The sequence below is a fragment of the Quercus lobata genome, chromosome 7, assembly GCF_001633185.2.
Source record: "Quercus lobata isolate SW786 chromosome 7, ValleyOak3.0 Primary Assembly, whole genome shotgun sequence".
In the NCBI taxonomy this organism is placed as follows: domain Eukaryota; kingdom Viridiplantae; phylum Streptophyta; class Magnoliopsida; order Fagales; family Fagaceae; genus Quercus; species Quercus lobata.
Window position 1 is genome coordinate 432,895 of NC_044910.1, and position 18,815 is coordinate 451,709.

An 18,815-nucleotide genomic window follows, 5' to 3' on the forward strand; every position below is an offset into this window, starting at 1 on the left:
GTTCAAGGCTTACATATGAAGGTTTGGAATATATGTTCCTTCCATGCCATTGCACACCACAGCTACCTTCTCAGGTAGAACATTTTGTCCACTATTTTCTAAAGACCTACTTAAAAAATTGTCACAAAATTAGGCTTAAAACCTGATGATAAACTCCTTAGTCTATAAAGTCAAATATAAAATTGCCCCAAAAATCAACTAGAGGGAAAATAATTGTACACACACAAAAAAAATAGGACAGACATACTTCACATTTGGCTAGCATTTTTCTGAAGCTGTGACTCATAATTAGACTTTGCTTTACAATCTGCGCAATAGTTCTCTACGTTCTCTAGATCCTTTAAACCATACACAAGTTAGTGAATAAACACATATATGATAGGAATAGAAATTGAAATCACAATTCATAAATTAAGTGTATTAAGCACCTTTAAAAGCTTGCTGGAAATATTCTCACACTCGGCATGCACCCAAACATTACAACCCCATCACAACACCCTTGATCAACATCTCTAAAAGCACAAAACATTGTAGAAGCTTACCCAAACTATCTTTAACTAACCAAATTCTCCTAGAGTTCTATGTACTGTCTACATATAGAAAGAAGCCAAATGCTGCACTGTTGAAGATCCAAGCCAACAGATCAATTATGTATGTGCATATATATACACTATGAGGGAGAGAGATTCTCTAGTAATCCCAAATGAAAGACTGAATCTTATCCTAGAAAAGTATATATGATTTTGATTTAGAGTCACCATAGTGAAACAAAACAATTCACATTAATGTTCCTATAAAACTGAACACGGGGTTCACTTCATTATGATATCTAGAAACTGAACAGTACATTTATAAAGCCGATATGTAGTAAACATTGAATATATCTCAAACAAAAAAAATTAAGTATCAAACATACCAAAGAAGAATGAGCGACTTTAATTTATTCAAAGAATTATTCTGCTAAGTGCTAACTTGGTTGTGTGCTATTTAAACCTTATCTAGAAGAAATCTTAATGAGATATGGGCCACTTTCCCTATTTAGTCTTCAACAAATTCAGTAAGTAAAAGATCTTCCAAGATTAGATGCCAAGACACGCTGTCATAAATTTAGTGAATTGTAAGTAAAAGATCTTCCAAGATTAGATACCAAGGAAATTGTTGTATACAATTGGATGCAAATTTGGCCGTAACTATAACATTTGATTAATGAACAATAAAACTACAACAAAAAGCAAGCCTTAACCCCAAAAGTTTGAGTTCAGCTATGAATCCTCAACGAGCATAAATTTTGAATAAGAATAAGAATACCATAACAATTATACATACCAAAACGGAAAAGTTTGGAAAAACTTGGGTCAATCGGACAGATTATGCATATGTACATACGTATATGTTATAAAGGAATTTGCTTTGATTTTTTTATTCCCAACTTGTACATATTCAGGCACAAAATTAAGCATTTGGACAAGGCCTATTTTGTCCTAAATCAAGCATTTGGAAAAAAAAAAAAAAATCAGAAATAAACACAAAGAGAGTATATCACTATATTCTCAGTCTTCCATTTAAAATTACAAATTTCATAAAGCTTAGTTTGAGTTAAACTCAAGGTCTAAGCCATGGATTCAATCAAAACTGTCATGTTAGAGAAAGGGTACTGAACCTACAGAAATTGAAACTGAAATTTAGCTCCACAAATAGAACCAAATTTGGTTACCAAATAGAGAAGTAGATGTGCAGGACCAAAGTAACCAAAACACAGAAGTAGGTGTGACCTCCCCAGTGATCACAAACAAGTGACTAATTCCAGGTCCACAATCTACACATTTTATTCCAATGATCAAATATAGACTTTCCCAAAAATGAAAACCCAGATAGTAATTTAAACTTTCTCACCCTCATAAATTGACAAAAGCCACCCGTGTCATCACTTCAAAACATTACCACATTCAATGACACCAAAACCAATTGTCAACAAAGCTCATAATTGGAAACAAAACCTTGCTAGCATAGGATTTAGACTTTCACAGATTTCCCCATCCAATTATCTTCATTCTATTTTTTCCATTGAAGTACTATCTGACTCTATTCCTAAACTGAATCAACCTTATGACTCTTTTTTTCCCCATTCAATACATATGAAGCAATTTTCAATTATTTGACATAAACTTTCTAAAGTCGGGTCTCTTTTTCAGTTTGCCTCAAGAATTTTGTCAAACACTTTAAGGGTGAAGGGTTGGGATTCTGTTCTCTTGAGCCACACCCTCAAGTGGGGTTGTTCTGCCTCGGGGTGCTGGGGCTTCTCTGATTTCAATCAAAATACAGCCATGTATAAATCCAAGATGTAGTTTTGATTGAAATTAGAGAATATCTGTTTATACATGTTTTCAGAGGCAGTTTAGCTCCACTATCGCCTCCAAACCCATCAATCTATGCTAATCATTCAAAAGAAACAAACAAAATTGAAAACTTACTAGTAATGTTTTCGGAGAAGTGACGATGGTTGTGTGAGATTTTGCATCATTTAGTAGGCTGCCTTTCTGTAGTGGCAGCAATCCGTAGTGGCGACAATCTGTGGCGGCAGCGGCAACGGGGGGAGAATCTGAGTTTTGGGTTTTGATTTTGGAGGAAGGAAAGGGTGAGTTTTAGGTTTAGGGAAGGAGATGTTTTAGTGTGTGAGTGGAGGAGAGATTTTTACAATTTTTTTTTAAAGAGTATTGGGTTTTACAACGTGTATTTGGTGGGGGAAAATTTAGATTTATTTTTAAATTAGATTTAAAAAATAGAAAAAAAAAAATTAAATGCTGACGTGGAAAATCATGGGAGCTGCAGAGGCTTCGGTTTTATATATATATATATATATATATAAAATAAAAGTTGAGATTAGACGCCGTGGTTGCGCCACGTGACTTCACCAAATTGCAGAAATTTTATTAAATTTTTCGATTTTTAATGGACTAAAAAGAAATAGTATACTACCAGAACTCTAATTCATTCTTATCATTAAATAGAATTAGATTAACATTTTTTTTTGTTAGGATATATTTCTTAAATTAAGGGATAATATTTAACATATAAAAATTTAATTTAGATAATATATATCATCTAATTAACATTTTTTTATTTGTTAGGATATATTTCTTAAATTAATGGATAATATTTAACATACAAAAAATTTAATTTAGATAATATTTATCATCTAAATTTTCAAAATTTTAAAAGTCTATTTTTAAAAATTTCTAAATTTAAATCTCATCTCACGTTTTTGTTGTTTCTATTTTCCTCAAGTTGCAACTTAAATTTTATTAATTATTATTATTATTATTATTAAATTAATATTATTTTATCAGAATATCAGGAAACAAAACTTGATTATTAAGGGATAAACAAAATCCAAATTCTTCAAGAGGTGATTAATATAAATCTATCCCAAGAAATAGTATATATCTCCATTAATTTGATAATCTTTATCAATGCCAAAAAACAGTATATATCTCCATTAATTTGATAATTTCTACATTGATGACATTTTAAAAAAAAAAAATCTATCAAAATAAGAAATCTGAGAATCAGCCTCCAAAGGAAATTAAGAGGTTCGACTTGAAGAAGCTTTCATACGAGAAAAGGTAGGCCAAATTGATTGAGAGATTGAATGTTTTAACTCCGTAGCCAATGATGATGAGGATGATGAGTGAAAGTAGTGTTGGATTTAGTGCTTAATAGTTTTTGTTATCTATGATACATTTTGTTTTTTTGTCAACACAACTAAGAACCTGGCTGTGTTTTTCTTTTTGTTAAATTTGTCATTTTTGTAAGTTTCTTTCATCATCTAGATGTTTAACTAGATATGAATTTTTGCATCATTTATATATATAAATATATAAATATATATATCAACCACATTCTCTTTCTTTAAAAAAAAAAAAAATTTATTAGCATTACATTGACTCTTCATCTCAAAGATGAGACTTCCATTGCTACTATGGACAAATACGTATCTCATGCAAGCATATATGAACTTAAATTGCCTTTCAATATTTTGAATGCTTTATTATTTTGCTAGATGTGATTAGGCTCAAAAATATATGCTTCATTATTTTTCTAGATCATTTAAATACATTAAAACTAAGTTAATAGGATTTATTTTATATAATTTATCAAACAAAATGAAATAAATTTTGTCAAGTATGATTTATTCATGTTGTTCCCTTTTTACTTTTTATTTTTATTTTGAATATCAACATTTATTTATATAAAGTGTGCATAGAATTATGTATCCATTTGCAACATTAATTAATATTTTTTTTTGCTAATTATTAGTATAATTTTCTATTCCCAACAAATTCTTCATTAATCTTTTTATATTTTTGGTTTTAAATTGCAAAATTTTGGACCATCATTATAAAATAGTGTACAAATAAGTATTCAAAGATTTTCCAAAGGAAAAAAAAAATAATTCTAACATTTTTTAATCATCGATATTATTTTTAACAGTACTTCAATTCACTAACAAATTAGTACTTATTTTGTTATAATTATTAAAATATATAATTATTTATACATATATTTTATAAGTTTTTTCATAAAACCGTGCAACACACAGGCCTATAACTAGTTAGCATGTAAAGTCATGCAAAATAGAAAAAGTTTCTCATTTTACATATTTTGAGCAAAAAAACACCCATATCAGTGGGTGTAAAATTGTACATTTATGCACAACTGCTACAGTAACCTTGCATATATATGCATGGTTATTGTAACTCTTCTATGTATTATTTTATATTTTTTCCTCTCTCCTCTCTCTTGCCTTGTCAGACTCTCTCTCTCTCTCACCCACTCTTCAATGCCAAGAAGAAGAAAAAGCTGACCATCACAACAACCCAGCACCGCTAACCACTACCATTGCAACCCAGTACCGCCAACCACCACCACAGCAACACGAACACACCACAAAATCATCAAAATCATTCTAAATCTAGATCCAAATTCATCAAACCCATATACAAATTCATATAAATAATCAAATTGAAATTGAAAAAAGAAGGAGAAGAAGAAGAAAGAAAGAATAAGATGCTGAAGAGAAGAAGAAACTGCAGATCCACCCAAAACCACCATTTTCTCCACCCAAAATTTTTGCTTTCTCAGCCAAAATCACTACCCTTAATCAAACCCAACCCAAAATCATCATCTATAATAAAAGTATAAAACCTAAATTGTAAAAGAAGAAGAGGAAAGAAAAAATTCTAAAAAAAAAAAGAAAAAAAGAAGGAGAAGAAAGAGAGGCGGAGATACAGATAAGGACAAGAAGAAGAAGAAGGGAGTGTATTCAGAGAAAAAATAAGTAAGTGTTAGGTGGGGGTAGGTGGGAAATAATAAAAAAAAGTGAGGAAAAATAATATTTTAATAAAAAAGTGTGTATAATAGATAAACTGATATGTGTGTTTCTGTAAAGTGTATATGTAAAATAAAATAAAAAAAAAGTGGGTTTTTATGCTAAAATAGAAGGAAAATTTTAGATGGACTAATGTGGTTGCTCTAAACATGTGTTCCAAAAGAGGGGTGGAAACTTTAGTTCATCTTTTTATAAAATGTCCCTTTCACCTTGTGTAATTAGTAGAAACTAATTTCTACAGGAAAAAAAAAAAAAAAAAAAAAAAAAAAAAAAAATCAGTAGAAACTAACTTGCAAATAGCAATAGAGGAAAAGAGAAAATTTATATTGTTCGCAACTATTTATTATGGGGAAATATTAAAGAATGCTCTAAGGGCATTGATTTATAAGCTATTTTTAAAAATATTTTATGGAAAAGTGATAAAGTAATTAATTTTGTTGATAGTTTTTTAGATTTCCCATAAAAATAATGTCAAAATTTTCCTAATATAGTTTATTAATAATTACTTTATGGGCACCCATTAACATGACCATTTGTTATAATATGATATAGATGACAAGAAATCAGGGGTAGTAAAAATCAGCAACAATGGCATTTGCTTTGTTCCAGGGGATTCAAATGACCCCTGAGCTAGCATATATATATATATATATATATATATATATATATAATTTTATAATTTATTTTTTTGTTTTGACTCCATAAAATAAAAATTTGAACATCTTGAGTCTCTAACTCTAAATCTTTTCTAAGTCTAAGTCCAATTGAAATAAACTTGAATATTATCTCCTTAACAATCTATTTTAACAAATAAATTTACAATTAATTAAAACCTTTTGAATCTACAAGTGGAGTGGCTAAATTTAAATGTGTTTTTTATTTGTTATTTGTAAGTGGGGTTTGGGGCATGGGCCAGTCAGTCAATCAGTAGTTAGTAAATGTTAACACTAAAAGACAATTAAACAATTAGACAAGAGATGATTTTAAAAAGGATATAAAAAAATTAGACAAGGGGAATAGGACAGGGGAGTGATTGAGTAAGGACAAAAACAAATGTTAACATAACAAAAATTTTCTTAAAAGAATTACAAAGACCAATAGTTGTCAAAGTTGAGTTGAATTTTTAAATAAAGCTACAATTAATTTATACTTTTGATCGAATCTGCGAGTGGAGTGGCTGAATTTGAATGTGTTTTTAATTTTATTATTTTTTAAGTGGGGATTGGGGCATGGGCCAGTCAGTCAATCAGTTGTTAGTAAATGTTAACACTAAAAGACAATTAAACAATTAGACAATGGATGATTCTAAAAAAAATATTTTAAAAAAAATTAGACAAAGGGCATGGGACAAGAGAGTGATTGAGTGAAGACAAAAATAAATTTTAATACAACAAAAATTTTCTTAATCAAATTACAAAGATCAATATAGTTGTCAAAATTGAGTTTAATTGTTAAATAAAGTTACAATTAATTTATACTTTTGATCAAATCTGTGAGTGGAGTGGTTGAATTTGAATGTGTTTTTAATTTGTTATTTGTTAAGTGGGAATTGAGGCAAGGGCCAATCAGTCAATCAATATTTGTAAATATTAAAACTAGAAGACAATTAAACAATCAGACAATGGGTGATTCTAAATAAATTTAAAAATAAAAAAATAAACAAGGGGTTAGGATAAGGAAGTGATTTAGTGAAGACAAAAAAAAATGTTAAAATAACAAAATTTTTTTAATAGAATTACAAAGACCAATAGTTGTCAAAGTTGAGTTGACTTTTTTTAAATAAAGTTACAATTAATTTATACTTTTGATCGAATCTATGAGTGGAGGAGTAGTTGAATTTGAATGTTTTTTTAATTTGTTATTTGTTAAGTGGAGATTGGGGCAAGGGCTAGACAGTCAATCAGTAGTTAATAAATGTTAACATTAAAAGACAATTAAACAATAAGACAATGGGTGATTCTAAATAAATAAATAATTAGACAAGGGGGTGGGACTAGGAAGTGATTGAATGAAGACAAAAACAAATGTTAACATAACAAAAATTTTCTTAATAGAATTACAAAGACCAATAGTTGTCAAAATTGAGTTGAATTGTTATATAAAAGAATTGTACAGAGTAAAGACATAAACTAATTGATAAAAATATCCTAAGCAATAATAATTAAAGTTTACTTAACAACAATGTAATTAATATGTTTATTGTATTTTTATTTTTTTAACCTAAGATAAAAAATCTCACTCTAGCCTAATTTAAATGTATATGTATGTAAAGTTCCCTTCTAAAGACTTGAACCCCAATTCTTGCCCCACTCCCCCTCCACCCTTACAAAAACTTGTGTTTATGAAGTGACCATCACGCCAATATTGCATAGTGATATTGTATTTAGAAATAATAGATTATTTCCAAAATTTAATCTTAACAATCATAATATTATGTTCATTATATGAAGAAATTATATACCAAATTAACTTATAGTTTATCTTTTATTATCAATTTAGTACTATGGACAAATTTGTAATAAAACCATGTAGACACAAAATTCATCTCCTACTCAAGATTCATCTTCTTATTGACCTTGTAAGGTTGAATTTAATCAACTATCTCGTTGGCTTTATTTCATGCCAAATTTGCTTGTAATTTAGCAATTAGTAATCCTGTGTTTAGGTGGGAATCATGTAAGGGTAGTGTGTGAGAGAGTGTGAAGAAATGCTCAAGACTGTGCAGTGAAGCAGAGACTCATAACTGGATCTCACGGTGGCTCATGGCTTGCAAACTACTAGAAGATGCACACGAGTGAAGCATACAGAGAAGTTAAACTGTCATGCCAGCTATAGCACTACAGGAAAAAAAGTCCAGACTGGCCATTCAGTTAGCTCGCAGCTTGAACTCTCGACTCAGTCAAGTCGCGAGGCCAAGTCGCCAGTCCATTCTGTTATGAAAAAACTAACTCTTCGCATTTCTTTCTCACTCCAGTATAAATAGCCCTTATACCCACGAAATATTGAGAGATTCTAAAGAGAATTTTGAGAGAGAAATCCTAGAGAAAAACAAGATTGACTCATCCACAATCTTTACATAGCGACTCTTCAAATTCTTCAACTCTCACCCTCTCTATTGTTACATCCTTGAGAGGTTCTTTACCCAAATCCTTTTCTCACCTTACCCATATATGTGAGAAGGCTTTTTGGTGCTTTGGGAAGCAATTCGGAAGGAACCAATTCATATTGGTTGATACTATGGATTATAGCAGAATCCGGTAAGTTAAAGAAGAAATAGGTTCAGCGTAACCTCGTTGGAGTAGGAGTTTGGAGGACTTAGGTACACTGGGTAAATTAGGTTTGGAGGGTCTTCTGATATTCATGTATCCCAACTACATTCTTTAGTGGATTATTTACCTCTTGGAGGACAGTAGAGAGGTTTTACGTCAAGGGCTTTGGTTTCCTTTTTGATAACACATCGTTGTATTGTCCTTGTATTTGCATCTCTCTTCCCTTAATCTTTTCCATTTAATTTTTGTTATGGATGTGATTTCAATTGGTTTAGATTGTTTATCAATTCTGTTATATGCTTATGTTCATATTCCGCATATTAATTGTTTGATAATAAGCTTGAATTGATAATTTGGAAATTGGGGGTCTAAACGTTCATAATGTTTTATACACATATTGAACATTCAGACCCCTTAGAAACAATCCCTGGAGCTTTCATTGCAAGAAATTGAACGATGAGACAAACTAAGAGAGAAGCTCTTGACACTTTGCTCTTAAGTAAAGGAATTAATAAAATATACCTTGACCACCTAATGTTTTACGACTATGCACATACTGAGATAAACATAAGCAACATCTGGGACCCTCTCAGCCTCATGTTAAAGTGAATTTTCATGCATCGGTTAACAAGGAGAAATCATGTGGAGTAGTAGTGGGCAAAAATTATAAAAGATAATCAATTTTTTGCTTGTAAAGCCTTACGCATTAAATAAGGTGTACCAAGTCCAACAACAAAAATAATCACAAACCAATAAGTGGGTTATTATTCAGTCTTTATCTTTAGTTTTTAAAAATACAAACTTCTTCGATATTATTTTACAAATGTAAATAATAAGGATTAAGGTAAATAATAAAACCACTAAACATCCCTGCAATCTTTCTACCTCTCCCATTGAATAACATTGAGAGGTTTATTGCTTCATATACCAAGATCAAAAAGGTGTTGGATATCTGTTGAAACCACATAGCTTTCATCCTAAGTTTCAAGTTTTTTTTTTTTTTTTTTTTTTTTTTTTTTTTTTTTTTTTAATGAATAACCTATGTTTCCCAAGTGGGAGAGTCTAAAATTTTAAATTAATGTTGGGCAACATAATTCTTAATTATTTGCATTTGTAAAATAATATTAGAGTAGTTTGAGTGTTTAGAAGATTAAGAGAGAAGACCAAATAACCCACTTAATGATTTGTGATTATTTTCATCGTTGGGCTTGGTACGCCTCATTTCATGTATATCGGTTACAGCCTTGTATATAAGGAGCAAGACTTTGTGTAATAACATTTTTTCTCCTTTTTTTACATTTATTAATCACACAATCTCTCCGAGAGAGAGAGAGAGAGAGAGAGAGAGAGAGAGAGAGAGAGAGAGAGAGAGTAACCAAAAAAAAAAAAAGGACAGAAAAGAGAAGACAAACCCCCCACACATAAAAGTTGACTAGAATAAGCTCGAATGATTGTTTTCTTCTTCTTCACCATTGTCTTTCCCTTTAAAAAATTTATTTCTCATTTATTTGCATTTGTTAATATTGTTTTAAATAAGGAAAGACGCAACTGAATTTAATATTCAAGTAATGTGAATTCAAGATGCAAATCATATTATATATATGTATGTATATATATATATATATATTATCTGAAAATATTTCTCAAATTTCTAGACATTCATCTCACCAATTTAGTTAATAAACAAGTGTTTTTTCGGTTAACTTTCAACTTTTAGATGACTTGATTTATTTATATCCTATAAAAAAAATATCCTAATTTAACATAAGAATTTGGAAACGAAAAGTAAAATTTTCCAAATTCTTTCTTATTCCTTAAACACATATACAAATCACTATCCAGTACAAGCCAAAAAAACAACACCACACCCCCCCCCCCCCCCAAAAAAAAAGAAAAGAAAAGGATACAACTTTATATAGATACAATAATTCAATTTTCAAATTGAATATGCAATTGTTTACTTTAGTTTATTAAATGATTAAAATTATCTGTGAATAACTAAGCAAATCTCTAAAAAGTAACTCAAGGAGATTGTTCAAACATCATCTGCCGACTTAGAAAGAAGCTTATGCATGATTGGGCGTGCTTTGCACATGGCCTCCAATGGCATGGCTTTAGGCATAGTGATCCCACTACCTTCATTTATGTCAACTTCTTCTGTAGTAACCCTTTCCCACTCAAAGCTTTGAATCAACAAACCCAAAGTCAAGTTCACTGTACGTTGGGCAAGGCCCGCCCTAGGACAAGTCCTCCTCCCAATCCCAAATGGCATTAGCTTATGTCCTTCTAGCAAGAATTGCGTGACAGGCTTCGTAGCAAGGGCTTGATCTCGTCCCTTCGGATGCCTAAGAACTTGTTGAGGTGATTGTTTGAGAAGATTTCAAGGGTACTAATGCGGCCGAGGTTGCGCCAGTGATCGCCATATGGGGATTGTATTAAGCTGGTGTTGTTGTAATGCAGGTGCTTGCCTAATAGGAAGGGAAGACGGTTGGCTAATACTATGTCATTCTTTGTAAAGCATTCTTCAACTGCAGATGGGGATGACACAATGACCACAAGTTGCGAACCAAATTTGAGTGAGAATATTTGACCATATTTTTTGTGAGAGGGCACGGAAAGTACGGTGGAGTGGTTTTTTAATGATATGGAGATGCCTATAATTGGAACAGAAGGTGGTCTAGGTGGGAGGTGTTTTGGTCGAGTAGTTCTTGTTTTGACGATGAGCTTGATAGCAACAAGAAAGAAGAGAAGAGTAAGAGACAGTTATAGTAAGATGGCTACCATTTTTATTTTTTATGATACTGAACTGATTTCTGATGCTCTGTGATTGAAGATGCATGCATGTGGTCACTACATATTTATAGGGACTAGCTAGTCTTTTTTTTTTTTTTTTTTTTTTTTTGAGAAAGTAGGGACTAGCAAGTCTGTGTTAGAATCTATGTTAGAATATCATTTGTTTACACCACATTTAAGACCACGTTTTGGAGTGGATAAAAAAATTGTGCAAGACATGATAAGTTAGTTAGGCGGGGCCAGATGTTAATTCCAACCCTAATCCAAGTGCACACTAAATGAAATAATTTGAAACTAAATTTGTTTTTAAAAAATACCATTGAATTTTTACATTTTGTGAAAGAAAAATAATTTTTTCTTCTTACAATCAAATACAAAAAGAAAAAGAAAAAAAAAATCCAAATACGTTATTTCCTAGTTAATTTCTTTATGTTCCACTTACACATACAAGGGCAGAGCTACAGCAAGGCTTGGGGGGGCCATGGTCCCCCCAAAATTTTAAAAAATTATTTTATATTATGTATAAGTATTAAAAAATTTAAATATTTAGCTAAAAAATAGAAGTTGCCCCCCCCCCCAAATGTTTGAGTTAGTTCAATGATACTCTTAAAAATCAATAGAAATTTTCAATTGATCTAGTAGTTATAGAGACAAGGTAGTTTTTGTTTTCTCTAATTAGTATTTTTGTACATGTTTAATATTAAACTAGATAGCATTTGTATAGTATTGGAGTTTAAAAGATGATAAATTCCCCTAAAAAATTATCTTGCGAATATACAAATGCGAAAGTCATTAATTTTATATACAATATATTTATAAATTATGACCTACTTTAGTATCAAAATATTAATGTTTATATTTATGTATGTGCGTTTATGCCTAAGTGTGATGGTTTATCTTGACTCGAGGCTAATATATTAGTAATAAAATTTGGCCCCTCCCCCCCCCAAACAAAAAATCCTAGCTCCGCCCCTGTGTAACACATATATTCCCTTTTTCTTTTATTACTTACTAAAACATTCTATTTCAGTGGCAATTTGCAACGGTCAATGTAATGACCAAAAGGCTTAGGTTTAAATTGAAAAAGATATAAAACTTTAGGGTTTCATTAAAATTTGTAAAACTATAAAGTTTAATTTTGAATATCCCTTAAACTGATTTTATTTATAACTTGGGAAAGCACACGGTTTGCTAGACGTCATTCTTAGTGTACGTTTCGCGGCAGGCATTTGTGTTTTTTTCTTAGGTCCTATGTACTGTTTACAGATCAGCAAATATAGCAAAACATAATAACTTTAAAATTGAGTCTCATAGGCACTATCTATAGTTAAAAATTATTTTATTATAGTATTTTCAGTAATAAATTTTCAGTTTTAAATAATAAACTATATCTAAACAAACCCTTAACGCGGCAAAATAAGAGGAAAAAAAAAAAAACCCTCATAAAGATATAAAATGTAAATTTTAATTTCAGCAAGATTACTTTTCCCATAAAGAAAAAAAAAAAAGATTACTTTTGTTTCTTGAGCCACGCGAAAGGTCCGTGATTTATGCTAACATGTTATGTAATCAACGTTACCGCGTGACCCCACTTTGCTTTATACTTTGCTTAAAGCAAGGTGCGTCAAATAATATCTTTGCCACTCCTGTCCAAAACTACTACAAAAGAAACCTCCATTCACAAGCGATACATATTTATAGGGACAGATGAGGAGCCTTTTTGGCCCAAAACGGACATAATAATGATGCTTATCCAGCGCCTCACGTCACTGACTGCGTATATTTGTTTTTCTGATTTTTTTTTTTTTTTTGATAGCCAACATATAACTGGATTCATTGATAAGGACCAAGGTCCATTGCAATTACATCATTTTGAATGTGGAGTTCAATAACAAGGGGAGTATCCTCCACCCATACATTACAATCATCAACAAGCAAAGCATTCCTAGCAAGAGAGTGCGCAGCCCCATTGATGTTTCTTCTAACGTGCTCAGCCCTCCACGACTTGAAATGACTTAAGCACCACCGAGAACCTTCAACAATCTTTTGGATAGCCAAAGCAGGAACAACATTCCCTTTAAGCGCTTCCATCACTAATTGAGAGTCCCCTTCCACCACTACCTCCTTCAAACCCAAGTCCCAAGCGAAAAGAATACCAATTTCAGCAACTTTTGCTTCGGCTTCTAAAGCACCCCAAGGCAGATTTATCTTCTTACATAGTGCACCCATCATCTAGCCTTTGTCATTTCTGATTACCACACCAATTCCACAGCACCTCTACTCCTTAAACACAGCAGCATCAATGTTTGCCTTATACATACCTTGAGGGGGAGGGGTCCAATGATGAACCCGAGTGGCTGGTTGAGTTTTTTGGCTCTCAGGCAGCCATGCTACACGGAACTCTTTCACATACTTCCTTGCTTCCCTTTCAATGGTCTTTCCACTCTTACATGTACCCCCAAACCTGACAGAATTTCTGTTATTCCACAGTAGCCATGTCGTGACAGCAAACTTCTCCCAGTCCTTCTCCCCTGAAGATGTCAAAAGCAGACAAACCACATCAATGAAATCCTTAGGGGGGCGGTCTAGACTGCCAATCCTGAACTTTGTCTCGCTCCAAGCTTCTCTTGCTACTCTACACCCCCATAAAATATGACCCGAAGACTCACACTCCCCACACAAGTCACAATTGTCCTCCAAAATAACCTTTCGGTACATAAGACATTGTTTTGTAGGCAGGGCATTTTTGCAAGCACGCCATAAGAAGTGCTTAACTTTGTTTGGGCACTTTAAGCTCCACACCAGCTTCCAAATCATCTCCATTTGGGATGTATCAAAGCATCCAGGTCTGCCTTCACTTCCCTTAGAGACCTCAAGGTACCGGACAGCCACTTTGTAAGCACTCTTGACAGATAAGGTGCCATTGGGGGTAAAAGCCCACACTTGGGAGTCAACCGGGTTCATGGAACTTAAAGGAATGCTTAGGATGGCCTCTGCTTCTATAGGGAGGAAGATGCTTCTTACCAAATCACTTTTCCATTCTGCTTTATCGTGTGCAATCAGGTTGGCCACGCACTCCCCAACATCCATTATAGGCCTGGGTGAAATGATTCTGCCTGACCCCGAAAAAGTAAGCCATGCATCTTCCCAGATCTTGATGCTCTTTCCGTCACCCACACACCATCTAACCCCATCCCTAAGCACCGGTTTGGCTACCATCAAGCTTCTCCATATGTAGGAGGGTTTTTTCCCCACTTGAGCATCCAAAAAAGAAGTTTTTGCAAAATACTTCGCTTTGAGCACTCTGTGGATTAGAGAATCAGGTCTCTGCTGAATCCTCCAACCTTGTTTGGCCAGAAGCACAAGATTGAACGCTTTCAAGTCTCGAAAGCCCATAGCCCCATCCTTCTTTGGTTTGCACAAGTTTTCCCACGAAACCCAAGCTATCTTCCGAGCACTTTCCTTCTTCCCCCTCCAGAAACCCCCAACCAAAGAGTTTATCTCTGAGCACAAAGTATCAGGAAGCTTGAAACAATTCATGGTGTAGGTAGGGGTGGCTTGTGCAACGGCCTTTATCAGGACTTCCCTACCGGCATTGGACAGTAACTTCCCCTTCCAACCCGCTATTTTTCTGCTTACTTGGTCTTTGATACAATTGAAAGCCTTTTTCTTGCCCCTTCCCACCATCGGAGGTAAATCCAAATATTTCTCATGTTGTTGTACAATCTGTGCACCGAACATGTTCTTCACCCCATCTTGGATATCCGCCCTTGTGTTCTTGCTGAAAAACAAGGACGTTTTATCCTTGTTGATCTTCTACCCCGACTCCTTCTCATAGGTATCCAAAACCTCTGCCACCTGCTTGCATTCCTCCATTGTAGCTCTACAAAATATTATACTATCGTCCGCAAAGAAGAGGTGCGAAACCATCGGAGCTTGTTTACTCACCCCCACTCCCCTTAGCAGCCCCATAGCCTCCTTCTTTCTAATCAACGCCGACAACCCTTCCGCATACAAAAGGAACAAATAAGGGGAGATGGGGTCGCCTTGGCGAAGTCCCCTAGATGGTGTGATTTTCCCTCTTGGTTCACCATTGATAAGAATCTCATAGGACACCGTAGTAATGCACATCATGACAAGAGATATCCATCTCTCGCTAAAACCCATCTTTCTCATAATGGCCTTAAGATAGCCCCATTCTACCTGGTCGTAGGCTTTGCTTATGTCCAATTTAATGGCCATTAAACCTTCCTTCCCTTTCTTCCTTTTACCAATTGTGTGCATGGTTTCGAACGCCACCACTACATTATCCGATATTAGTTGCCCCGGCACAAAGGCACTCTGTGCATCAGTAATCACCTCATTAAGAATCCTTTTCAATCTATTCGCTAAAACCTTCGAAATCAACTTATAAATCACATTACATAGGCTGATTGGGCGATAATCCGTTATCTTTTGTGGATTTTTGATTTTCAGAATTAGACAAATATATGTATTATTAAAGTCCTTTGGCATTACCCCTGTATTCAAGGCTTGCAGCACATAATTTGAAACACAAACACCAACAATATTCCAATATTTTTGGTAAAAGATGGGAGACATACCATCCGGTCCGGGAGATTTCGTGGGGTGAATTTGTTGGAGCACATGCCAAACCTCATCCGCTTTAAAATTTCCCAGTAGCACATCGTTCATCTCAGGTGTCACCCTTTCGCCCACAACCTCCAAGCTTGCTTCAAAACATGAAGGATGGTCGGAACTAAATATCGAAGAAAAATATTCCAGAATGATCTTCTCTGTTGCTCCCTGTTCCTCTTGCCAAATGCCTTCCTCATCCATCAAGCCTCCAATCCTATTTCTCCGCTGTCTTTGGCTGGCGGAAGCGTGGAAAAATTTTGTATTCCTATCTTCGTTCTGTAGCCAGAGTAACCGAGATCGCTGGTTCCACATGATTTCTTCCCTGATATGGAGCTCATTTAATTCCATACGGACTGCACTTATCTCCTCTGCTGTATCGTGGAGCAAGTTAAGGGATTCAAGCTATTGGAGGCGATCTTGTTTTTGTTTTAATTTCTTATTCACATTCCCAAATTTATTCTGATTCCACCCTACTAGATTACTTTGACACCTTTTGAGCCTATCTTGGACAGACATAGCAGCCTCCTCTGTATGCAAATTCCAAGCCGTATCCACAATTTCTTTGCACTCTGCCTCTCTCACCCACATTGCTTCAAACATGAATCTCTTTTTCCTTTTCTTCTGCTGCTGATTCTTGTTCAGGGATAAAGCCAACAAACAATGGTCCAATGTCGACATCGAAATGTGGAACACTTTGGCTTCAGGGAAGAGCTGGAGTCAAGCTTCATTGGCCACCATTCTGTCAAGACGAAGAAGCGTACGTTGCTCCCCATGCCGTCCGTTGCACCAAGTAAATTTCTGCCCCACAAATCCTAAATCAACCAGACCGCACCTGCTGAGAACATCGCGAAAGTCCCTGATCTGATTTGCATCCCTCTCCCTCCAGCCTAACTTCTCATTTGGATGCAAAATCTCATTAAAATCCCCACAAACCACCCACGGCATACTACATTGGGCATAGAGGGCTTCCACGGACCATTCTTACTCTCACCATGAACTACAACATCAATGTGCGAGTGCGAACAGCTCTTAAACTGAATATCCGTGCCTTCTCTCTAAAGCATCGCTAACCCACCACTCTGCCCATCACTCGAAACAATAATCCCCTGCGTAAAACCTATCTTCTGTTGAAAACCCTTCATCCTGTTGGTGTTCGCCTTTGTTTCTGCCAGAAAAACCACCACGGGGTTTAATTTCCTCACCTCCTCGGTGAGTGTTCGAATTGCCGGAGGAGTCCCCAACCCTCGGCAATTCCAAGCTAACACACTCATGTGGCTCGGCGATGCTGCAGTGCAGCACCGCCTCTCTGCCATCCATATTCTCATGCTCGTCCGTGATCTCATCTTCCTGGAATTTGCCCTTTCTGTGTTTTAAGCTTGTAACATTCGGGTCTAACTCTTGTAGAGGAACCTGACCTTTACATTTGGCTTTGCTTGGGCTAGACAGTTTTTTTGGGCTTGGAGTGGTCACTTTCCTGGCCAGGCGCTTCCAGTGGCCACTCGTTGGGCCCAAAGGCTCTGTGACCCAACCCTTTTCTTGGTTATAGGTCATGGCAAGTGGGCTTGAATTGTAATTGGCCCAAGACCCCCCTGCACTTGAGTCTAAGCCCAAATCCTTACCCACTTCCTTGCGTGTGTACTGCTTATCCGGTTCTTCTTCAGTCTTCTTGCCTACATCCTCATTCTTCGATGTTTCCCAAGACATCTCACCCACTAGGTCTGCTTCAGGCAGTAAGGGACGCACGCCATCCTTCCCATTTGAAGTAAGGTTACAATTAACCTTTTCTGTTGTCAGGTTGACCTTACCTTCATCGTGCAAGGTCTTCTCGCTCTGTCCCGTCACCTGTAACTTCTTTGAATTCACGCTAGGGGCAGCCCCCTAACAGTGGGTCAGTTCGGTCACGTGAGTATCATCCATTTCCTTTCCTCCCTGTTTCCGGAGCGTGTCACCGTCGTGCTTCTTCCATATCGGTGCTCCATTATACGGTCTACCTTCCCTGACGTTCTTATCTCCCATATTTCCTTGATCCCTTCCGCCCCTTCTTCTCGGATCCCCTCTAAGCCACGCTCCATATTGCATCTCCCCTCCACCTGCTCTGTTTTCCGTCCCTGCTATTTCCTTGCATTCTTTCACGCCATGATCTAGTCTCCCACACTGGTAGCAAAAGTTGGGTAGCCGTTCGTATTTGAAAAACACCCATCTAGATCCTCCTCCTTCGATGGTTACCTTCTTCCCTCTTACCAGCTTTTTCGTAGCATCAACCCGGACTCTTACCCGCAAATACTTATCCCACTGAACTCCCTTCTCAGGCACATCCACATCGAGCATCCTTCCGATTTTTTCACCTATCTCCATGCCAGATTCTCGGGTCATGCTCATCAAAGGGAGATTGTATATCTACACCCAAAACAGAGTCCACTTTATGGTAATATCCTTTGGAACTCTTTCACCCTCAAACTCCTGTAGAAGTACTAGTTGTTTTTCATAACTCCAGGGACACATATCCAGAATTCGTTTTTTGTCCCTGCCATCTCCAAACTCCACCAAGTACAAATCCTCATCTATTTCAGATATCCATAGACCCCTATTTGGTTTCCATAGCATTTTCAAGTGTTTACGCAGTGCATCCAGGACAATGATACGCTGCGTGAGGATCTTCATTACCAGACAATTTTTCCCAATCTCCCTCGCTGCCCTCGTGCTCTCACTTCCCAATTCTATATCCT